Source organism: Saimiri boliviensis, chromosome 10, assembly GCF_048565385.1.
Source record: "Saimiri boliviensis isolate mSaiBol1 chromosome 10, mSaiBol1.pri, whole genome shotgun sequence".
Taxonomy (NCBI): Eukaryota; Metazoa; Chordata; class Mammalia; order Primates; family Cebidae; genus Saimiri; species Saimiri boliviensis.
Genome location: NC_133458.1, coordinates 51,384,192 through 51,410,382, shown reverse-complemented (window position 1 = coordinate 51,410,382; position 26,191 = coordinate 51,384,192). Strand labels below are relative to the sequence as shown.

Below are 26,191 nucleotides of genomic sequence, written 5' to 3'. Positions count from 1 at the left end.
AGTGTGAGTGTGTGTGTATGTGTGTGTGAGAGAGACAGAGAGAGAAAGAGACTGACTGATTATTCCCTTTCAGGGCTCTATGAGGAGAAAGGTTCATAATGGGAATCTATTCATAATGGGATTCACTTACTATTTCTAACCTTGTCCCAATCGGGGGAAATAGGATCCTACAGTCTCAACTTGGATGCCAAAAGGACATCCCTCCCTTAAGGTACTCTACGAATAAAACTACCACTAAACACATGCCCTGAAGATGGCGGCTGCTATGGAAAGGTTGCTCTGAGGGTCGGTTGCCTGACATGTGAGTGCCAAACCTTGGGGTATTTCTGCCACTGCAACCAACAGGCCTGCTACAACTGGAAGAATGAGCTTGACAAACATATTGTGGTCTGGTTCTGATCAAGCAAAATTATTTACCACCAGTTCCTTATACCATTCACCTGCTGTCATCTGGCATGCACCTTATTTTAAGGGTACAGCCATTGTCAATGGAGAGATGGAGAGTTCAAAGACCTAAAGCTTGATGACTTTAAAGGGAAATTTTTGGTGCTTTTCTTCTATCCTTTGAATTTCACCTTGGGTGTCCTACAGAAACTGTTGCTTTTAGTGACAAAGATAAGGAGTTTGCCAATGTGAACTGTCAAGTTGTTTCGGTTTCAGTCGATTCCCACTTCAGTCATCTTGCCTAGATAAATACACCAAGAAAGAATGGCAGTTTGGGGCACATGAACATCCCACTCTTGTCGGATTTAACTAAGCAAACTTCCCAAGACAATGGTGTGCTGTTAGAAGGTCCTGGTTTTGCACTAAGAGGTCTCTTCATAATCAACCCCAATGCAGTCACCAAGCACTTGAGTGTCAGATCTCCCAGTGCGCCAAAGCATGGAACAAACACTTCGCTTGGTGAAGGCATTCCAGTGCGTATGTAGAAATCCATGGAGAAGTCTGCCCAGCGAACTGGGCACAGATTCTCCTACAATCAAACCAAATCCAGCTGCTTCCAAAGAATGCTTTCAGAAGCCATATTAGTTGATGACCCATGTGTGTGGGGAACATTCCCGTGTGAGACCCCCAAAAGGCGTGGGTCTCACTATACAGTGAGTTTGATCCCAAACACAGTTTCCTACTGGAGGCAGTCGAATCAGAAAAAGGAACTGAATGACGACTGATCAGTTTCTAATATCAACCACGATATCGTTTGGGCCTAGTTTGGGCCTAAAACTATGCGGTGCTGCTAGACCGAGTGACTCCCTACCAGCAACTAGTTTCTGCTTTTAATCTTTATGACTCTTTAAGTATAGCTTTAACCATTTCTTTACTTGCCTGACTGCCTTGTACCCTAGATAATGGTTTAACTGTGGGGATATTTGCAAAGCAAATGCTACCATACATGATGGCTTTGATCCCTGACTCAGAATGAATGGAGGAGTTGAGATAAGTTGAGTCAGGAGCAGAGAAAGGAGAATCTGGTTAAAAGATACTCTGATGAGCAAAACCAGAAAACCTTTTCACATCTCAGTTCTAAAACAAGACCAAACCAGAAATACCTGCAGCCATGAGGAATAATGTCTGGATGTAAACAAGCTTTGTGGTCACAGGAAATTCTGTTACTTTTTACAACCACTGATTGTGTATCTGACTTCTCTGTTGTATAGGCCATGTAAGGTATAGATTTGCATTTCCTCTTGCAATGACGTAAACCAGAGCAAAGAAAGTGTATTTATTCCTGGCCTTTGAACAATAAAATTTGCTGTTTTAGGCACGGCCTATCCAGCCCTCCAGACGCCTCGCTTTCTCTGTCTCTCTTATTTCTTCAAGTGCACTCTCTCTTCCAGGTATTGGGACCCTCTTGCAGGTCAAGAGACCCCTGGCAGATGTGCCTACCCATCCCGACGGTCCCCGACACATGTGTACTGCACCTTCTTACCCCAGAGAAGAACCACAACTGAAAGCTGCTTTTATCATTTTGAAGATAATTATTAGTAGAAGGCAAGGTACCAATTATGCTTGCATTCATAAATATTACTCTAAATGTTTTATTTTTGTAATACTGGCTAAGACCTTTTATGACTAGTTGCTAGTATAAGGAAACCTTTATTAGTAACATCTTGGTGGCTAGTTAGCTAGTTTCTACAGAACATAATTTGCCTCCTCAGAAGGAGATTCTTAGATCACGTCTTCAATGGAAACACTCTCCTGTCTTAGACTTAACTTGAATCTTGCCTATAACAAAGTAGAGCAACATGCACTAAAAGCTCCTGATCTAGGGTCCTGACATTTTCATCTTGAGTATCTTTGTATTAAATTAAAGATCACAGCTTTGAGTTGTTATTAGCAGTCTAATTTAACTCACCTGCAATGAATGTGTATGTGATTGAAGCAAATGTCAATGGTATTATTTTAAAAAGTGGCAGAGTAACTTAAATGATCATGCATGATCCCTCATCTCCGAAATTTACAGTTCACATGATCATTTCATTTATCCATTACCTAACTTTGTCTATATACATTTCTAGATATTGATTTAGTGTAATTGATTATAAAAGATATTTATTGAATCCAGGGATTTCATTTTGAAATTCTTATAATTATTTTCTTGGCTGAAGTGTTTAGCAAATAATACATTTATTTTTATTGTATGCAAAACATACAATAAAAAATACTGTATTGTAAAACATATAATACAAATAAACGTATTTTAAAATTAAAAAAAAAAAAAAACTACCACTGAACATTCTCACCTGGCCACAACTGCTGTGTGGGTAAAAGGTGGGTGGGAACAGATAAATGTGGCAGGGGCAAGGGAGTCATTCGACTGATAAAGGTATTCCTCAGAGAGAGAATAAATAGAGTGAAATAAGGGGTCCCTAGTTATTGGGACCAAAGGAATCTTGGTGTCACTGCCAGATTTCCTTTCGGAACACTGTTGCTCTCTGCCCAGTGGAAGGCTGATTCTGGATCCTTTCTCTCCTCACTATAGCACCAGCCTGGGGCGTACAGCCAAAGCTCACTCTTCAGCCCTGGAATCTTGAGAAGCTGAGGGTCAAAGCAACATGCAATCTCATCTGTAGCTGCCACTAAAGAGACAGGGCCAAAGGAGCTGCCCCAACCACTGCCTCTTCTAAACTGGGCCTCTAAATCCTTGGCCAATCTGAGAACCCTCAACTTTACCACTAATGTACATGGTTTGCCAACAAAAAAACCCACAGCCACAACTAAAGGAAAGGGTAGGAGTAGAAGGCAGCAGAAACACCCAACATCATGAGGAAGAGGTGGGAATCACACACAGTAGATCACCTTTAAAGGTAAATACTGGAAGGTATGAATATCTTTGGCAGGTCAACTAAAGAATATTCATAAGCTGAAAATGTACTGCTTGCTGGAATTTATGAAGACTCAATAGTTACAGCTCCCTGGGTAATAGACATCATGACTGTGGTGGTGATAACACTCCGAGTTATAACCATTCTCCTCATAGAGCCCTGAAAGAGAATAATTACATTCTGTCTCTCTGTCTCTATCTGTCTGTCTGTCTCTCTCTCTCTCTCTGTCCTCTCTGTCTGTCTCTCTCTCTCTCTCTCTCTCTCTCTCTCTCACACACACACACACACACACACACCCCACTTCCAGAATACATTCAAAACTTCCAACAGGCCTTACAGAAATACAAAAATCTTTCTGAAAGCCATGTAAATGCTTATTTAACATATGTGCCCTTACTGAAAGCAGAATGGTCCCAAGCAAAAGAGAGTTCTGAAGGAGGCGAGGCAGGCAAGGTACTCCAGTAGTTTACCACTTCCCCAGCGGGAGGAAAAGGTTTGAGATGACGTCCAAAAGAAGCACAACCCACTCTCTTCAGGGGTGTGGGCAGAATCAATTTGTCTGACACATTTCCTCAATCAGAAATACTTTGAAACCCGGCTGTTTCTTCCTAATTCAGAAATTTTATATTAAAAAATGCATACATTCTCTGAATTTAGAAAAGAAAAAAAAAAAAAAAAACACTGAGTTTGCTGCAGAAACTACTTGATGAAAAGACAAGAAATGATGGCTCTTGTTCTGCCAGTGCAGGGCACTATTGTGCTTGGGACAATGGATTCTTGGAGTGGGTAATTCATTGTTGTGGGGCTGTCCTGTGCATTGTAGGATGCTTTCCAGCATCCCTGGCCTCCAGCCACTCTGTGTCAGTAGCACACAACCCTCAAGCCCTACCCCACCACCCAGCTGTGGCCATCAAAAATGTGTCTAGACACTGACAAACATGTGTGTCGAGAGTGGGGTGGGGGTGGTCATGCCCATTGAGAACCACTGCATGAGGAGCATTTTCTATGCATAGCTTTACCTCAATAGAGTAGACTGTAGTATGGAGAAGAGATACTAATTTTCACAGACCATTTTCTCACTGGAGATGTTCCAGCATCTCATTATGTCTCTCTCACTTATTCTTTACCTACTTGCTGAGCTGTCCACATGGCTCAGACCCTCAAAATTCTCAGACCCTGCAGTCTAAGTGTGTAGGTACTTCTGAGTCCTCCAGGATTTCTATGTGTGACTTCACACAGTGTTAAAACATCTCAATCAGGAATGCCCATCTATTCAATGTGAGGGCCACACTGAACAGGCAGGCAGAAAGCTTCTCAAAAGCCAGCTCTACCAAGTGAAAAGGGTAAGTCAGGATACCCTAAAGCATAGAGGATGTTTAGTAATGCTGATTAATAGTTCAACTGGCTGTCTTATCAAAATATCTAGAACTGTGCTACCCAATACGGTAACTACCAGTAACATGTGGTTACCGGGCACATGAAATGTTGCTAATTCAAAGTGAAATGTGCTAAAAGTATAAAATACATACGAGATTGCCAAGACTACTATTTATTCAAAAAAGTAAAATATTTTATTAATAATTTTCTACTTGCTAAATATTAAGATGTTTTGTACATGAGTAATTCTAGTGGATGGTACAATTCTAGACCGTTCAGATCCAACCTGTACTGAGAGGCATTTCAGGCTCACATCAGGGATTCCCGGCCATAAATGATTATCTTTTCTAGGACTTCTAATGACCAACTTCATACTAATTATCACTAATTCTCAAATCACTCAGTTTATCATAGCAACTGTCAGTTCAGTGTGTAACTGCCAATTCTTTTTCATCTCTCCATCCTTGTTACTGTCTACCACACAGGGGAACCCAGGTAAATTTCTCCTAGGGCAGAAACAAAGAAGAGAGAGCCAAACCATACTGTCTTAGGGTTGGCTTCTCTTTTTTTCATTTTGAGACAGGGTCTCACTCTTGTTGCCCAGGGGAGAGTGCAGTGGTGCATTCACAGCTCACTGCAACCTTGAAATCCTGGACTCAAGCAATCCTCCCACCTTAGCCTGGTGAGTAGCTAGGACTACAGGTGTGTACCACTGTGCCTGGCCAAGACTGGCTTCTTTAAAGTGTTTCTCATGGTTTCTAGAGTACTCCAAAGCCTGGTTAAATCGCAACTTTGTAACAGATCAAGACATGACAGGTTATCTCACCAAATACATACTGTATATCAACAGATTTTAAAAAACAACTTTCATCAATCCTAATGAAAGCCATCAGGAAGCTATTTCGTATAAAAATTATTAGAAGTATATAAGCAGCGATGGCAGCGGAAAGGAACCATAAATATTTTCAACAAGAATATCAATATAATTAAATGGTGAAAGAATAGTCTTTTCAACAGTGGTACTACAACAAATAGATACTCATGCAAAATAAATAAAGTTGGACCTCTCTATCACATACAGACAGGCTTTACATGAAAAAGCTAAAACTATAAAACTCACAGGAAAAAAATCTAGGCGTAAATCCTCATGACCTTAGGTTAGGCAATGTTTCTTGAATATGATATTCAAAGCATAAGCAATACAAGAAAAAATATATTGGATTTGAAAATTTATAACTTTTGTACAAAGGGCAGCATCAAGAAAATTTTAAGCCCAAAGAATGGGGGTAAGAACTTGTAAATCATAGCTTATGAGTGACTTAAGTGTAGAATACATAAAGAACTCTCCCAACTCAACAATAAAAAGACATACCGATTTAAAAACAGATAAAAAGGACTGGAAAGACATTTCTCTAAAGAGGATATACAAATGACCAATAAATATATGAAAAGATGTTCAACATTATTAGGATTAGAGAAATAGACTCAAAACCACAATCAGATACCACTTCATAACCACTACAATGACTATTAAAAAAGGTCAGACAATAATTGTAAGGAAGCATGAACTAGGAGGGATCCTCAGACATTGGCACAGCCATCTTGGAAAACAGTCTGGCAGTTCCTCAAAAGGTTAAACATAAAATTACCAAGTAACCCAACAACTCCACTCCTAAGTATACACCCAAAAGAAATGAAAGCATATGTTCAGCAAAATCTCATCCATGGGGTTCATAGAAGTATCACAAAAGTAGAAACAATTCAAGTGTCCACCAACTGATAAATAAAATGGGGTATATCCATACAAGGGAATTTTACTGAAGAATAAAGAGAAATGAAGTACTGATAAATGCTACAACATGGATGAACCTCCAATTTTATGATGTGTGGCAGATACCAGGCAGAAAAGACCATGGGTTGTATGATTTTCCATCAAATGTCCAGAACAGATAAATTTAGAGATAGGGTAAATCAGTGGTTGCTTACATCTCAGGATTGGGGGAAATGGAGAAAATCGGAGGAAAATGGGGACTGACTGCTAATAGATATAGGATATCTGTTAGGAGGGATGAAAATGTCCTAATGTGGTGATGGTTGTACGATTCTGTGAACATAATAAAAAACACTGAAATATATATGTTAAATGAGCAAACTGTATGCTATGTAAATTATATTTCAAAAAGCTATTGTTAAAAAATAAAAGCAGCCAGGGATGGTGGTGCACACCTGCAGTCCCAGCCAGGTGGGACACTGAGGCAGGACGATCACTTGGGCCCAGAAGTGCCCAAAGTGATGAAATAAATTTTAAAAAGAAAAGAAAAATGCAATATTGCTGTAAATATTTTAAAAATAAATTTTAAAAAGAAAAGAAAAAATTGCTGTTAATATTTTAAATATCAAACATTATACCATTATAAAACGTATGATTTCAACAATATAGGAAACATATATGTGTAGATTTAAGCAATCAATACACATAGTCTCTTTTAGAATAAGCTCAGCTACATTCAGGTGAAAATTAATCTGCAATTCTGAGATTCTATTAAAAGGTCCAAAGTTTAAACAAGGGGCTAATTTAAGAGCATGTTTTTATGTAATATAAGAAATACACCACTTCCAGCCAGGGGGACATGGCCCCCACCTGTGATCCCAGCACCTTGGGGAGGCCACAGTGGGTGCAGCAGTTGAGCCCAGGAGTCCGAGACCAGCCTGGGCAACCTGGCAAGACCCTGTCTCCACAAAAAATACAAAAATTAGCTGGGCGTGGCGGCACATGCCTGTAGCTACCAGGGAGGCTGAAGTGGAGGACTGCTTGAGCCTGGGAGTCTCCAAGGAGCTGAGCTCACAGCACTGCACTCAAACCTGCATGACAAAACAAGACCCTGTCTTGGGGGAGGCCGGGGAGGGAAGCGAGGGAAAAAGAGGTTACGGGAGAAAAAAAAAATACAGCACTTCAGTGATGGGAATGTCATAATTTAGAAAGCAAAATTCCACTAGCTACTTGTATTTTTTCACAAAGAACTATACTTATTTTTACTCTACATAAAACTTCTAATCATTACTCCCAATAGGCTAAATTAAAAATGCAGTTTTAAGAAACTTAAAAATATTTTTCTTCCAATATCATGCCATAATACTAAAATCATTTTACCATACTACGGGTACTTCATACTATATTCTGCATGTATACTTGCTCTGTCAGAATAGGGAGGAAAAACTGAACAACCCAGGAAACTCTTAAGTCTCATCTGCTCTAAACTGCCATGGCAACCAGATGAGAGTTCCAATTTCCTCCCAGCTGCTACTGTATATTTCCTTTGAGAAGAGAAAAGAAAAAATAAACCATATATTTGGTAAAAAAAAAAAAAAAAAAGTCCTATCCTTTGCTATCAGCTTAGATGGCAAGCGACACAATTTAAGAAACACAGTTCAGTAAATCTTTAATCAAACAAAGAAAAAAGCTCCAGATGAATTTCTTGAGGTAGTATTTTAGGGACATTCACATAGAGTCAAATTTCATTTTCTTTCCTCCCTATGCCCATCCTGTATGTAAAACTTTTCTTCTCTCCATTCCACTCTCCCTCCTCCTTCCTCTCTTGGTGATGACTTTCAGCTTGAAAAATACCCAATTTCTAATTAATAGCAGAATCAGTCCAAAGAGGTTGAGTATCCCTTATCCAAAATGCTTGGGACCAGATACGTTTCGAACTTCAGATTTGGGAAGCTCAACCTGTATATATGTTCTCTCAAAATAGCTTATCTAAAAAGGTGCTTTAACCCTACGTAAGGTCACACACAGGTGAGGAAAAAGCCCTAATGATTTCATGCATTCCTCTTTAACAAAAAGTTCAAAACTTTGTGTAAATCAAACCTAAATGTGCAATGACCCTCATCCATGTCAAATCTCCTGCTCCTCTTGAGTATGTGTGGATCTGTGAGTGTAAGGTATTACACCTATTATCCAATTATCTACATGTGATTGCCAAAGGGAGATCACACTGGGTGGCCTGACCTAATCACACCAGTGCCTAAAAAGCAGAGGATTTTCTTCGGCTGGTCAAAGAAAGGGAAGCAGAGCAGCAGACCCCAGCTGACCTGGAAGAAAGCTGACCTCATTTCTGAACTAGGGCCACAGAGAACAAGGAACTGCCGGTGGCCTCTAGGATTGACAGTGCTCCCTGCCAACAGCTAGAAGAAGAAGAAGATAACAAGGACCTCAGTCCTACAAACTCAAGGAAATGAGTTCTGCCAACAACCAGTAAGCTGGAAAAGAATCCTGAAGCTCTGATGAAAACTACAGATTTGGCCGACACCTTGGTTTCAGTCTCGTAAGAATCCTGTCACAATGTGCTGCCCCAATTTCTGTCCTACAGAACTGTGAGTTAATAAATAGGTGGTGTTTTAAGCTGCTAAGTGTGCAGTAATTTGTTACACAGCAAGTGAAAGCGAATACAGCTGCAAAGTTCCTCAAAGTGTACCAGAGCAAATCATGTAGAATTAACAGATTATGGCCTCAAAAAAAAAAAAAAAAAAAAATTTTTTTTTTTTTTTTAAAATAATTGAAATGGCCAGGGGACTTAAGCTGGGTAATCTGGAATGGGAGCCAATTCTCTTTTGGAAATCGTCAGGTAAAAATATCTTATTTCTTGTATTAGTCATTAGTCCATTCTTGCATTGCTATAAAGAAATACGTGAGGCCAGGTAATTTACAAGAAAAAGATACTTAATTGGCTCACGGTTCTACAGGCTGTACAAGAATGATGCTGGCATCTGCTCAGCTTCTGGGAAGGCCTCAGGAAACGTACAATCATGGTGGAAGGCAAAGGGGGTAAAGGTGCATCACATGGCCGGAGCAGGAACAAGAGTGAGAGTGAGGGGAGAGGTGCTACACACTTTTAAAACAACCAGATCTCATGAGAACTCACTATCATGACAACAGCATCAAAGGAGAAATCAACCACCATGATCCAACCCCTCCCAACAGGCACTACCTCCAACATTGGGGATTACAATTCAACATTAAATTTGGGTGGGGACACAGATCCAAATCACATCACTCCCCAAGTCCTAACAGCAAACAATCATAATTACAAGCCAGCTACTACTTACTTATTTCCTAAGACCATATTGTTTTCTGGAATGTAGAACATAGCCAAACTAAAAGTTAGTGAGGATATAAGTATATCAGACCTGCCTCCCAACTAACCTACATTTTAGAATACATTTTAGAAAACAAAGGAGTTGATGTTCTAAAGGTATTGCTGCTTACTCACCTCACTGAGTTCTGAGTTGAGGTTTTTATCTTCTATTTCCTGGACTAACATTTCCTCATTAATATCCTTGTTTCTTGCTTTTATCCTTCCCATTTTACACATCAAATCCATATATTCTTTGCAGAAAGCAAACCTCTGGTCCTAAAATCACATTTCAGTGCTACGTATGTCTTATGCTACTAATACTATTAATATTTTATAAAGCATTTGTGGAATCTGGCAGAAAATATTACTAATGAAATGGAGAAAGACTGACAGAAAAGTTAAACCAATGAGTCCAAATGCATGTAAAGTGACATCCACTGATTCTACAACTACCCAGGAGCACACAGAAGCCCAGCACTGAGAGTTGTACACTCTAGCGAGAAGGGGAAAAGTGCATGTAAACACATGAATGTAGGCAACTGCTCCTGATATCACTATGGAAACAGAGATGGCAGTGGGCCAAGTCAGAGACTTCTAAAGGTGATCTTATAGACTGGCCAGAAGGAGGCCAACTACAGGAGGTCCAAGGCCTAGGGAACCACATCATCAAAAGTACAGAGGGACAAACTAACCTGGTATGACTGGAGACAGGAAAGAGGTTAGGCATAGGGATAATCCACAATTCAAAATAATAATAATCCCAAATTCTAAGGAACTCGGGCTCTATCATAGAGGCAAGCAGTAGCCACTGAAATGCAACTATAGGACCAAAGATTAGCTTTCTGCAAAACACATGTGAAATCAGAATGCAGAATGGGTAGGAAGGATAAAAGCAAGAAACAAGAAAATTCATGGGAAAATGCTACAATCGTTAGTCCAGGAAAGAGATGATTAAAAACTGGAACTCAGTACAGCTGTTCTCTTTATCTTTGAGTTCCACATCTATGACCTCAAGCAACTATGGGGTGGTGGCTGCATGTGTACTGAACATGTACAGACGTTTTTTCCTTGTCATTATTCCATAAACAATTAGGTATAATAACTATTTATATAGTATTAGGTGTTGAAATCTAGATATAACTGAAAGTATACAGGAGAATATGCGCAGGTAACATGTAAATACTAAACCATTCATATCAGGGACTTGAGCACCCATGGATTTTGGTATACGTGTTGTACCCTGGAACAAATCCCCCACAAATACCTAAGGAGAACTCTAATTCATTTGCTACAGGTGGATGTTTGACTCTGCATTTCTGGTTTAAATACTGTATAATTCATTTGGATAGAGAAGAGAGCTGGTGGGTAAAGAAGGGAAGGGATTTTAGACAAAAGTAACCAGTTCTAGCTCATCTAGAGTTTGACAAGCAAGTGAGATACCAAGCAGCATAAAATACATTGGGGATTGCTTAATCTATAAAATCTATAGATGAAAAGTAAGAGTTTGGGCTGCAAACTGAGGCAAAGGTGATTGAAACTGAAGCAAATTAAAGTATATAATCATGCGGCTGGAAGCCAATGCCTTTCCAAGCATCTAAGAGTGCCAGGGAGAAACTGAGGAATAAAAGGGCCCAGGGCAGAGCCCAGCTGAAAGCCAAAGTACAAAGTTAAACAAGCCACCAACATTATAATCTATAGTCAAGGATCACTATTATAATTGCCAATATAAATTTATAAGTTTCAAACACAGATTTTAGAACACATACATATAAAAAGCCTGCCGTTTATATTAGGATAAGATACACACATAAGAAGAACTAGCAAACTAAAAACCCATACGCTTTTCTATTAAACTATGTTTGTAGAGCATTTGAAGCCACCTACGTGCAGGGTAAATAAACTGTCACAAAAGAGGAACTGTTTACTAAGACTTGTATTGGGGCAAGTTGCTATAACCACTAATGACTGCCTCATGCTATTCAGGAAATAATGTAAGACGTACCAATTTACACAAGGCTTCTGCAAATTTCCACAAGTTTTACATCTAAAGGCATACACAATTATAATACAAAACAGATCAACAAAATTCAAAGGCAGTCAACTTTCTACCTTCTAAGGTAATTTAGAACACGGGAAATAAATGAAATCCCTAAATCTGTGTTATACAATACAGTAGCTACAAGACAAATGAAGTTAAATAAGATGGAATAAAATTTAAAATTCAATCACACTTATCTTCACTTCAAGCACTCAGCAGTCACATGTGGCTGATGGCTACAGCACAGTATGGGCAGTGCAGATATAGAACATTTCTATCACCACAGAAAGTTCTATTGGACAGCACTCCTCCAGGCATTTTTTTAAGCAACATGAGCCTCTTCCAGCATATCACTATTTTTAATAAGTAATAAGGTTAGCTGAAAAGAGTTTAGAACATTTTTATACAGCTTATTTTAAATACCTTACTGTAAGCTTTAAAATATGCAGTAAAATGATAAATATGCAGGACGTAACCATTTTAAATTTCAGAGATGATTCCAATATCTGAGACTCTGCAGCTCAGTAGTTCTCTTTAATGGAATTCACCTTAGTGATGTACACTCTCTGTGGCAATGTCTGCAAAAACCAATATATTGGGATCTAAATGACTATTAATAAGAAATTTGTTAATAATAATATGATAAAATTATGGCATCTCCATACAAAATAACACTCAAAAAGAATGAGGCAAATGAAACAATTCTATTCACAATAGCATCAAAAATAATAAAATACTTAGAACACATTTAATGAAAGAAGTTTAAAACATACTATGAAAACTACAATATCTTGTTGAAATTAAAGACCTAAATAAACAGAAGACATCCTATATTCATGGATTAGAGACTTAATATTGTTTGCCAATATGAAAAATGCCCCATTTGATCGACAGATTAAATGAAATCCCTATCAAAATCCCAGCTGGCTTCTTTGCCAAATTTGACAAGCGACTCCTATAACTCATATGGAAATACAAGGCCCGAGAATAGTCAAACAATCATGAAAAGGAAAAACACAAAACTGGGGGATTCGCACTTTCCAACTTCAAAACTTATTACAAAGTTATAGAAATCAAGACAATGTTGTACTAGCATCAGGACGAAGACTAATGGAAAAGAATTGAGGGTCCAGAGACAAAGCCTTGCATTTACAGTCAACTGATGTCCAACGAGAACGTCAAGATAATTCAGCGGGGAAAGAACAGTCTCTTCAACAAATGGTGATGGAACAACTGAATATTCACATTCGAAAGAGTAAAGATGTATTTTTACCTCCCACCATAAACAAAAACCAACTCATCAAAGTCCTAAATATAAGAGCTAAAATTATAAAACTCCTAGGAAAGAGACTCAACAATACTAGCTATCAGAAAAATGGAAAAAAAATCAAAACCACAATGAAATACCACTTCACACCTACTAGGATGGCAATAATACAGAAGACAGATAATAACAAGTAATGTCAGCAATGTACAAAACAGAATCCATAGGTACTAATAATGAAAATGGAAAATGGTGCAGCTAGTTTGGAAAACAGTCTAGAGGTATCTCAGAAAGGAAAAAAGAGTTATCAGATGACGCAACAATTCCACTCCTTGCTATATACTCTACAGAAACGAAAACTTGTGTCAACATAAAAACATGTACATGAACACTCACAGTTGCACTTTAACAGCCTAAAGTAGAAAACACCCAAACATCCACTAACTGATGAATGGATAAATTAAAATGTGGCATATCCAATATAGCAGAATACTACTCAACAATAAAAGGAAATGAAGTACTGATAGATGCTACAACATGGATGACCCTTTCCAGCATTAAAGTATTATAAATCAAAGCTAGCCACCAAAGACCACATATATGATTCAATTTGCATAAAATAATTACAAAAGACAGATTTATAGAAACAGAAGGTAGATTAGTAACAGCATAAGGCTAAGAGGGTACAGAAAATAGGGGTGACTACTCAAGTGCGTAAGTTTTTTTGGAGGGGTGACGAAATTGTTTTCAAATTAAGAGGGCCAGGTATAGATGCACATGCTGACTGTCCCAGCTACCTTGCAGGTAGAGATGGGAGAATCATTTGAGCCCAGGAGTTCAAGGCTGTAATATGCCACGATCGCACCTGTAAACATCCACTGCACTCCAGCCTCGGCAAACATGACCCCATCTCTAAAAAATAAAAAATTAAATTAGGTGGTTGATGGCTGCACAACTCGGAGTATACTGAAAAACCACTGAATGGTGTAATTTAAATGGATAACTACATAGTATGCAAATATATTTCAATAAAGTTGTTACACTGAAATAATTAAACAGTTCTACATGTATTAATATGAAAGATATTGGCCGGGCGCGGTGGCTCAAGCCTGTAATCCCAGCACTTTGGGAGGCCGAGGCGGGTGGATCACGAGGTCGAGAGATCGAGACCATCCTGGTCAACATGGTGAAACCCCGTCTCTACTAAAAATACTAAAAATTAGCTGGGCATAGTGGCGTGTGCCTGTAATCCCAGCCACTCAGGAGGCTGAGGCAGGAGAATTGCCTGAACCCAGGAGGCGGAGGTTGTGGTGAGCCGAGATCGCGCCATTGCACTCCAGCCTGGGTAACAAGAGCGAAACTCCGTCTCAAAAAAAAAAAAAAAGAAAGATACACCACTGAAGAATAAAAAGGAGCAGAACACTTTGTATGGTATTTATCATTTGTTTTACACAGACATGCTAAGCACTGGATGCAGCAACGAGCCAGTAACAGCTGTCTCCAGTAAAAGGAACTCAGTGACTGCTGAGACGAAGGAAAGGAGGTAATTTTTTCAAGATTCTTACCACTCCCCTAAAACTCCTTTCAGGAGTTTGAGACCAGCCTGGTCAATATGGTGAAAACCCATCACTACCAAAAAAATATATATACAAATATTAGCAGGGCATGGTGGTGTCAGCTACTCAGGAGGCTGCAGCAGAAGAATCACTTGAACTTCGGAGGAAGAAGTTCGCAGTGAACCAAGATCGCACCACTGCACTCCAGCCTGGGGACAAATTAAGACCCTATCTCCCCCCCCACCCCACCCCCACCCCCCAAAAAAAACACCAATGACAAAATAACTGTTACAGTCATGGAAAAGTTGCAACTATTCTAGGGCTGGAGAGTCAAGATATAAGTCACAGTCCAAATGTGCAGCTTTCTAACAAGGCTCTGGGGTTAGGCTGAATACCTACCTGTTCCATCACTTAACAATACGTGACAAATCAAGCCACTGACCACTTCTCTGGGCTTTTAATGCACAGCTTTTAATGCTGTAAACATTAAAAGAGATGACACATTAATCCCCTGCCGTGGTAACTGTGTACAAGGTAGGCATCCAATAAAGGTTAATCCTCACCTCCCCGCTTTTCTGGTATGTGGTGACAATAAAACTGTTTCCTCAGGGTTCTAGCTATGACCAATAAATAGACCTTGATACATCATGCATGATACTGCTGCAGGCCTTTTGGCATGTCTAAACTTCCTCCCGTTCCTCTCTGTTCATCTCTGACTATCCTAACTGCAAAGGTGAACATTGATCCCATCACCTAACAGTTCTCTGCTTCTAAATCTATGTATTTTATATCAAGATTAGTTAATAGATTTCTTGAGAAAGTTTCAAACAGTTAATTATCACATACTTCTACAAGGCAATATGACAAATGAGTTGAATTTCTGTTATAATCATTCTTGATTAAAAAGATGTCTGAAAGGGATTTTTAAAAAAATTAACTAGTAAGCAAACTACTTTAAAAATATGCTCCCACTTCAGCCTAGGTGACAGAACAAGCCCCTATGTCTTTAAAACAAAACAAAACAAAACCCTCCCAATAACATATATAACTTTTTCTAACTAAATGTCTCTTTTTGTTGTTTAAGATGGAATCTCGCTCTGTTGCCCAGGCTGGAGAGCAGTGCCACGATCTTTGCTCATTGCAACTTCCACCTCCTGGGTTCAAGTAATGCTCTCACTCACACCTGTAATCCCAGCACTTTGGGAAGTCAAGGTGGGCAGTTCACTTGAGGTCAGGAGTTTGAGACTAGCCTGGCCAACATGGTGAAACCCCCATCTCTACTAAAAATACAAAAAATAGCCAGGCATGGTGGCATACACCTGTAATTCCAACTAACTGTCTTTTAACAGGTACAAAGTTGGCCGGGCGCGGTGGCTAATGAGGTCAAGAGATCGAGACCATCCTGGCCAAAATGGTAAAACCCCGTCTCTACTAAAAATACAAAAAAAAAAAAAAAAATTAGCCGGGCGTGGTAGCACGCGCCTGTAGTCCCAGCTACTAGGGAGGCTGAGCCAGAAGAATGCTGAACCCAGGAGGCGGAAGTTGTAGTGAGCCGAGATTGCGCCACTGAGCTCCAACCTGGCGACAGAGCATGATTTCGTCTCAAAAAGCAAAAAAAGGGGCAATTAACAGGTACAAAGTTAAGCCCAGTCCTCAAAGACTTTGCGAACTAGGGTTTTACGTCATGGGTTATACACAGTAAAATTGTTCCCACTGTAAAAACTGTTTCCCCCAGAGAGAAACTATCACTTAAAGATTTCTTAGTCCTCTACAACACTACTGGCTCCCTGAAACTTTATAATGTCACTCATCCATTTTCTTAATTTTTAGACAAACAGCTTTATTTTTGAACACTGCTCTTTCAATTAGCACTAATAGCAACCTTGCAAAAGGAATTGTGTATATAATTCTCCAAAGATGCTGACACACATTAATATTATTCTGTTAAGAGTGGTAATTTTCAGAGATTGGTGGGCACCGGAAGAAATCATCAGAAAAATTTTCCAGATAAATAAAAGGGATTGTGGATGCAGGAAATCCAACCCCAACGCGAGAAGCTCAAGAACAAGGTTAACAGTTGGTTATGACACCCAACTAAGCAAACTGAACTGGTGTTCAGGGACATGCTCTAAAAAGTGACAAGATGGAGAAAAGAAGAACCAGGCACCTAGAACCAACCAGTGAGACAAACTTAAGATACATGTTCATACTTCCTCAGACTAGAGACAAAGGCAAAATCCCCCCAAGGATTTGCAATCTCAAGCTTCCCCTTGTAGAGTTAGCATTAAAATTTATATTAACTACCCAGTCTTGAAAATCTCCAAGCCAAAAAACTGAGAGTGCTTCTGGGTCTGTGGCAAACCATAGTGCCTGGAAAAAGTAAAAATAAATCCATTTGGAAGAAATATACCTTCAATCTGAGCTCTCTGGGATTTTCAGCAATTATTATTTGGGAAACGTATTTTAACAATTTTTTTAAGTCACCAAATAAACAATGAAACAACACCCAATAAGGAAACTAAAAGAAATATTAATAGGCAAAATTATATTTTAGACATTAAAATTAGAAAATAGAGATAAAATAAGTATGTTCATGTTAACAGAAATAAAAAGGAAATTAATGCATAATCAGAAAAAAATGTCCAAGCTTGCTAAAATTGATTAAACAACTAATAAGAGACTAGAAAACAGATGCAGAGAAACCACCTAGGATGCACAACAGAAAGAAAAAAATGATTGAAAATGCAATAGAAAGGTTGAGAACTGGAGTAGAGACTGAGAAGGTCTAACATATCTACTATTTGGAGCTATTGAAGAAGAGAGAGAAAAAAAAACAAGAAATAATATTAATGTGTGTCAGCATCTTTGGAGAATTATTAGAAATCTATTATTAGAAAAAATGGATCCAAGATGGCTGATCACCAGCAGCTCGGGATTGTAGCTCCCAGTGAAAGCGCAAAGAACGAGAGGACGCCACACCTTCACATGAATTCTTGCTGCTCACGCACCAGGAGATTCCCAGCGGAGGAGCCCCACGGGTCGCCAGCGCGACTCTTGTGACCGGCGAGGCGGTTTTGCCGGCGCCTCGGAGCGTCGGTTCTTGGTGCAGAGTCAGAAAAGCACCATCAATCTTAACGCCGCTGATTTGGTTGGCTCAGTGGGTTGCTCAGATTTCAGCGCTGAGAATCAATAAGTTGGACGTCCACTCAGAAACCCAATTACAAAGCCGGGAATTATAAAGACCACAGATGGATAAATCTACAACGAAGGGAAGAAAACAGCCAAAAAAGGCTGAGAATACCCAAGATCAGAACGCCTCTCCCTCAGCGGGGGATCACAGTTCCTCATCAGCAACGGAACAAGGCTTGATGGAGAACGAGTGTGTTCCAATTACAGAAGCAGGCTTCAAAATGTGGATAATAAGAAACTTCTGTGAATTAAAAGAGCTTGTTCTAACCCAATCCAAAGAAACTAAGAACTTTGAAAAAAGGTTTGACGAAATGTTAACAAGAATACACAATTTAGAGAGGAAAATAAGTGCACTGATGGAGCTGAAAAACACAATACGAGAACTACGTGAAGTAGGCACAAGTTTTAACAGCCGAATTGATCACGCAGAAGAAAGGATATCAGAGGTCGAAGACCAGCTCAATGAAATAAAACAAGAAGACAAGATTAGAGAAAAAAGGATAAAAAGGAACGAGCAAAGTCTCCAAGAAATATGGGACTATGTGAAAAGACCTAATCTACACTTGATAGGTGTACCTAAATGTGACGAAGATAATGAATCCAAGCTGGAAAATACGCTTCAGGATATTATTCAGGAAAATTTTCCCAACCTAGTAAGGCAGGATAATATTCAACTCCAGGTAATACAGAGAACACCACAAAGATATTCCTCAAAAAGAGCAACTCCAAGGCACATAATCGTCAGATTCACCAGGGTTTACATGAAGGAGAAAATACTAAGGGCAGCCAGAGAGAAAGGTCAGGTTACCCACAAAGGGAAGCCTATCAGACTTACAGCAGATCTCTCAGCAGAAACCCTACAAGCCAGAAGAGAGTGGGGACCAATATTGAACATCCTTAAAGAAAAGAACTTTCAACCAAGAATTTCACATCCAGCCAAACTAAGCTTCATAAGTGAAGGAAAAATAAAGTTTTTTGTGAACAAGCAAGCACTCAGAGATTTCATCACCACCAGGCCTGCTTTACAAGAGCTTCTGAAAGAACCACTACACATAGAAAGGAACAAACAGTATCAGCCTTTCTAAAAAATACCAAAAAGTAAAGAGCATCAATATAATGAAGAATTTACCTCAACTAATGGGCAAAATAGCCAGCTAATCTTAAATGGCAGTATTAAACTCACATATATCTTTTTTTTTTTTTTTTTTTGAGGCGGAGTTTCACTCTTGCTGCCCAGGCTGGAGTGCAATGGCGCGATCTCCGCTCACCGCAACCTCCGCCTCCTGGGTTTAGGCAATTCTCCTGCCTCAGCCTCCTGAGTAGCTGGGATTACAGGCACACGCCACCATGCCCAGCTAATTTTTAGTATTTTTAGTAGAGACGGGGTTTCACCATGTTGACCAGGATGGTCTTGATCTCTTGACCTCGTGATCCACCCGCCTCGGCCTCCCAAAGTGCTGGGATTACAGGCTTGAGCCACCGCGCCCGGCCGGGTATCATTATTAATTCTAAATTTAAATTGACTAAATCCCCCAATCCAAAGACAGACAGGTAATTCGGTTAAAAAACTAAAACCCATCAGTATGCTGCATCCAGACCCATCTCACATTCAAGGATACACAAAGACTCCAAACAAGGGATGGAGAAAGATTTACCAACCAGAGAGCTAAAATAAATAAGTAAAAAGCAGAAGTTACAATTTTTGCCTTTGATAAAATAGTCGTTAAAGCAACAAAGATCAAAAGCAGCAAAGAAGGACATTATATAATGGTAAAAGGATCAATGCAACAACAAGAAGAGCTAAAGATCCTAAATATATACGCACCCAATACAGGAATACCCAGATATACAAGACTAATAAAGAGACTTAGACTCTCACACAATAGTGGGAGACTTTAATATTAATATTAGACAGATCAATGAGACAGAAAATTAACAACGATACCCAGGACTTGAACTCAGATCTGGAACAAGTAAACATAATTAACATTTATAGAACTCTCCACTTTAAATACACAAAATATACTCTTATCAGTACCACATCATATCAGCTTAGAAGTTTAAATGAAATGTTGGTTAGCTCCTTGTTTGTTATTCTCTTCCCTCATTTTCTTTCATGTCTCCATTATTAAGGACAATTACAGGCATACCCATATTTAGACTGCATTCTAGCCCGGGCAATAAAGCAATACCCCCATTCTCTCTCCCTCTTCCTCTTTCTCTTTCTTCCTCTTCTTTATTCTTTTTCTTATTATAAAAAAAAAAGAAAAAGAAAAAATGACAGCTGATAATTGTTCAGAATAAAAAATATAATGTATCAGATTCAGAAGGCAGAAAAGTATATACACCATAAAGAGAAATCTCTAGTACAGTAAAAGTGAAGAACTTTACAGCAAAGACAAAAAATAGGAAAGAAAAAAACAGTAACCAGGGGGAAAAAAAAATTCCATATAAAAATGACAATTACACTGTCACTAGATTTCTCAAAAGAAACAAAGCCGCCGGGCGTGGTGGCTCAAGCCTGTAATCCCAGCACTTTGGGAGGCCAAGGTGGGTGGATCACAGGGTCAAGAGATCGAGACCATCCTGGTCAACACGGTGAAACCCCATCTCTACTAGAAATACAAAACATTAGCTGGGCATGGTGGTGCGTGCCTGTAATCCCAGCTACTCAGGAAGCTGAGGCAGGAGAATTGCCTGAACCCAGGAGGCGGAGGTTGCGGTGAGCCGAGATCGCGCCATTGCACTCCAGCCTGGGTAACAAGAGGGAAACTCCGTCTCAAAAAAAAAAAATAAAGAAAGAAACAAAGCCAACCAACAGTACTATAAAATCAAAGTAATGAGAGCCAGTTAACTGTCAATGCTTAGTTGTATATCTGGCTAACAGATTTTATATATAATACATACAATTTGAAAATAAGGCATATTTTCAAATCAACAAAAACTGAGCTTATCACCCACAGACCCTTTTCAAAAGAGAGTATTTCTGAAAGACAGGAAGTGATCATGAAGGAATGCCTAAATCTCAGCAGAAAATGGTGATTTCTAACTGATAAATGTGAGTAAATCAAAACAAGTACTGAATGTTTATCTCTAGCTTGGCAATAATACTATGTTTAACAGTATTTTTAAAAGCAAACATTTTAAGTACTTTATTCATATTAACTCAATCCTCAAATTTGTGAGGTAAGTACTGTACTACTATTCACTCCCATTTTACAGATGAGGATAATGAAGCAGAAACTAAGCTTGCTCTACACTGAATAGGTAACTTAGAACCTGGAAATATTTCTAGACCTCACTTTCCAGTGGGACTTAATCTCCTTCTGTGTCAGTAGACCCTGTGTTTAGATGGCTAACACATGAACGGAAATGTACCCACTGGGATGAGATGAGCCATCTGTAGTACTGATATCCAAATAGGGCATCAAGACTTCCCAAACTGCAAAGTGCATGGCTTACTATTGTCTGAGAGAAGGCCCAGGAATCTGCATGTTTGATAAACACACCAGGAGATTCTGATGCAGATGGTTCATGGGCCACACTTCAAGAAACATTACCACGTGCATATGTCACCACGATAACCATTACATGTAAGTCCTTTTGTCTAATCTGTTTGACTTTATTGCACATTTAAATAAGAAACTGTGTTCACGTGCAGTTTGGATATTAGGTGTCAAAGTAAGTTCTTAGACATATAATGAGCCAGTTTCAAGCTCTCCAAGACACAAAGAATCGCTATGAAAAGGCTAAGTTGTGGCTACACAAAGGAATAGCACTCAGCAACACCACAATCAAGACTACAACATGAACTCAAAAGCACTATGCCAAGCAAAAGCAGCCAAACACAAACTACAACCTACTGCATGCTTTCATTTGTAAAAGGCAAAGCCAGACGGAATGAAGGAGTTGCTGGAAGCCAGGGAGTTGGAGGAGAGTCCCCACAGACTGGGAAGGGGCTCAGGAGAACTTTGGTTGCTGACGAAAATGTTTCCTCATGGCTGTGGTTACACCGTGTATATGTACAGCTGTCACAACTCACTGAACTGCACACTTAAAATTGAATTATTTATGTAAGTTATACCTTAATACAGCTGACTGCCCCCACAAAAAAAGGCCAACACAGTCACCAACGAGTTTTCCCCTGTAAGAACTCCTAACACGTGCTCCCATCACAATCCAACTGATAAAGCTCCAGTACTTGTCATTGCCAAATATAAAATTTTGTAATCATTGACATTAGCACATGGGAAACTCAGTCTTGACCTCCGTGCCTAATCTTAAACCATTTGCTGCCTTGGAAAGGCAGTATTTTGTGAGAAAAATAGAAGATTTAAAGTTGAACATAGAAAAAGAGACTTAGCTAATAAAGCGGAAAAGAAATTCAAACCATACAAAGGTGCTGAGACTAGCACCCATGAAATCAAATACTACAAATTATTGTCTCTAGCATTCACAGAAGACACAGTGCTATCTCAGCACAAATGTAACTGACAAATGAAGAGTGTCCCAAAATGTATCAAATCCATATACTTTTCTTCATCTTAGGTCTCCTCAATCTTCTCTCCTTTCTTTGAGCATTTTTAGGCACACAGCCAGCCAGAGAGAACATGTATACTTTTCCACATGTTTTGTTTTTGTTATTGTAACACCTGGGAATTATACAGAAGACTGGAAATTGTATATATGTTGAATATGCATTGAGTTAATTAAAGAAGTAATGTTGGCTGGGCGCGGTGGCTCATGTCTGTAGTGCCAGCACTTTGGGAGACCAAGGTGGGTAGATCACAAGGTCAGGAGTTCAAGACCAGCCTTACCAATATGGTGAAACACCATCTCTGCTAAAAATACAAAAATTAGTCAGGCGTGGTGGTGGGCGCCTGTAATCCCAGCTACTCAGTAGACTGAAGCAAGAGAATCACTTGCACTCAGGAGGCCAAGGTTGCAGTGAGTGAGCCAAGATCATGCCACTGTACTTCCGACTGGGCGACACAGTGAGACTTCGTTTCAAAAAAAAAAAAAAAAGTAATGTTATCAAACCACGTTGTGCCTTGTTTTATGCTATAATTTGTATATCTGTCCTATTGGATTCCTAGTTTTAGAAGAAATGGCTCAACTCATATTTTGTTCATTTTATTAATAAAATAGTTTGAGCTTTGTAAGTATTTCTTGAACGAATAAATAAGGTATATTCTCTATACTTTGGGTAATCTTGGCAGAATCTGGAACTGTGAGAATCCCGAGATTTGTGACATAAGGGAAGGAGAAAATCAGTTCTGAGAGTTATCAGTCTCTGCATTGGTGGGATGCTTTCACTGATGGGGCTTTAGTCCTGGTCTGGGTGTCAAGAGATCTAGCTGGGAAAGGGCATTTGAAGCAGTAGAACCTGACAGCCTAAGCAGCAGTAGGTACAGCAGCAGGAAAGGACTCAACCACTTCTGCTGGGGTAACCAAAGGAGAATACTGGCAGAAGTGCTAGAAAGGTTGAGACCAGATTTAGACTCCTGGGATGAAGAATTTGAAGTTTATTTGCTAGGAAATAAAATGCAACACAAAATTAAATCTATTTATTTTGGAAACTGTAACATAATAGTTCTCAAATAGGACTACAGAGCACAATTAAGTGGAAGTTTATCAAAATGCAAAAGTGAGAATCAGGAGATTCTGACTCAGTAGGTCAGGAATGTAGCCGGGGAGCAGGTCACCAGGTAACTGATACACACCCATGGTTAGGAATCAGTGCTCCAAGGAATCATTACCGGTGTCTCTAATAGGTGTCGACTGTCAATGCACTAAAGTGTGTTTATGGTCCAAACCCAAGTAAGAAAAGTAGACATAGAAAGACATAGGTAAAGAAAGGCCGACAGAAATAAGAATTTTATTTTTTTATTAATAAGAATTTTTAATGGTTCAAAATGTTTCATGAAGACCTATGCTTTTAATAAACTATGTTTTAAAAGACCTGTGCTTTTAATAAACTATGTTTCCTAAGAAGTTATTGCATGAATCACAGTTTTCAATCACCTACAAGTACAATTAATTTTCAGTGAATTCTATTAAAATATAAATAATCACGCCACAAAGCATTTAGAGTTCCAATGCAGAAAACCATGCCTAAGGGAGTTTTAATTTAAGCATGACTGGGGACTGGCAAACACCTTAAATGTGACTGATAAATTCTATTCATTTTTCTTCTCTCCTTCCTAGTTAAAAAGAAAAGAAAATGAAGAAAACCCCAAAGAACAAAGAAAAAAGAAAAAAATCAAGGAACAAGAAATTCAACAATTTTTTTTAAAAAACAATGAGAATAAAGAAGAGGTGACAACTAGGAAGAACACAAGCAACTATAACCAAAAGTGGCTGCAGGAACAGATACTGACCAGAAAGGAGTGCACCCTGGGGCCCCAAGAGCTTCAGCACTACAATCAGAGACTGGGGAGACATTTTAGGGGAAGACAAGCTGCTGGAGACACACAGCTTGGTTGGATGGAGTGGGTACATTCTCCCAACACTCCCACCTCCGGTATAACCAGATCACAATCCTTTCCAAAGCAGAAGGTGGGACATTTTGGAGACACTAGGCACAAGGAGATAAAGTACTGGGCTAAGAAACAGTCTTCATGATGAACAGTTACAATCAGGCCAGAATCTTAAAGTCTCTTTACTCCACTCTGCTCCCAGAACGTATGTCCAGCTCCTGTCTCTGCCCTGGACGGGAATACGGAGAATTCTTCACAGGAGAAACTGAATAGCCCTACTCAGGCCAGGCCCATATATCATTGTAACAGAATTCCTTTTTTCACCCTTCCCTTTAAAACTACTGATCGGCAAGATGATTTATGTTTTACTCACTAGGATCTGCTCCTATATATCCAAGACCCTTTCAGGCTTTCAAGCGCTAGAAGCCAATCCCTATTTACTAGGTATGTGCCTTAGTCCCTATGTACTTGGTACAGCTCCTTACTTAGACATTAAATAATAGATACTGGACGAAAAATCGCAAGTGAAAAAGTATATGCCTAATACTTTGTAAATTACTAAGCCTATAATCTAATATTCTTATCAATTTGACATTGCTCCTAAACTTTAAAAACATCACCCAAATTTGCAGTTTTTAAAAATACTATTTCCTAGTCCTTTCTTTTCCACGTAGGTGCCGTGTAAAAGCACACAAAATTCTGTTTATTTAGGAGATAATATTTCTATGCATTAGGAGTTCATAAGTAAAGACTCTTGCTAATGACTCAGCCACAAACTGGCAGCAAGAACAGGCAAAAATTCCTAACCAGTGTACACTTGACTTTGAGGTATATAAGCCAAATAGCCTATTCATCACTACACTTAGTAGGGGCAAGTTTAAGAACTCAAATAATATCTGACTTAATCATAAAAAATGGAATAGAGTTTTAATCAAATGATGAATGTTTTCAAAATAAGCAGACAAAAACTAGGAAAAAATAGTGCAGTTTAAATGTGGCTATAAAATTAATGTTTTATATATAGAATAAGTAATTTTATTTTTCCTAATTCTTAGATCTACTTATGATTTTAACAGTCTGGCTTGTGATACTCAGCTAAAATAGTCTTTCAATCGTTGGTTAGTATATGAAACAAATCACCAAAATAATCTAAAACTAGCGTACCATTCCAGGTGAATGTCATTATATTGTTTTCGCTACAACTCATTTAAACCATTTTTTTCCCCATCAAGACATTGACTCCCAGGCCTGATTTGATGTCATCCCAGGAAGTGTCTCATTTGTTTCAGAAGGCATCTTGAATTGTTTAAAATGTTTTAAAGGAAAAGTAAAATAGTCTAATCCTTTCAAAAAGTGCAGCCAGGAGCAGGAAGAGTTATACAATAACGTTTTGGTAATGGAGATAAATAAGAGTAAAAATGAAAAAATAAATTATAAATCATTACTTTAAAAAAAATAGTATTTATTTGGTAGAATCAGAAAATAAATTTCATGTGAGTTAACTGTTTCTAAGAAAAAGTTTTACTAAACCCATACACCAATTTTTGACAAAAATCTCTAAAGCATATTACAGATACTTCTCAACTTGTAATGGGGTTACATCCCAAAATACCCTTCATAAAGCTGAAAAATCCTAACTCGAGTGATTGTGAGGGACTTGTATATGCTTTTCTTACCACGTAATAATATTTCAATCCTGTCACTAGAGTTTGAAAAGTACAGAGTTGAGAGCTTCCAGCTGCATCAGTTATGAACCTTGTGGCTTTGAGCAAGTGATACCTACTTTTCTCACCAATCTTATTCTTTCTCCAGCTACAACAGCCCTCA

At 38.9% G+C, this 26,191-nt stretch overlaps 1 protein-coding gene and 1 pseudogene across 11 annotated transcripts in view; one reads left to right on the top strand and one right to left on the bottom strand.

Moving 5' to 3' along the window:
- Nucleotides 1-26,191, bottom strand: part of SRPK2 (SRSF protein kinase 2) — a 276,714-nt gene that overhangs the window by 95,504 nt on the left and 155,019 nt on the right. The gene's annotated exons all lie outside the window — the stretch shown is intronic.
- Nucleotides 254-1,029, top strand: LOC141580147 (thioredoxin-dependent peroxide reductase, mitochondrial pseudogene; annotated as a pseudogene).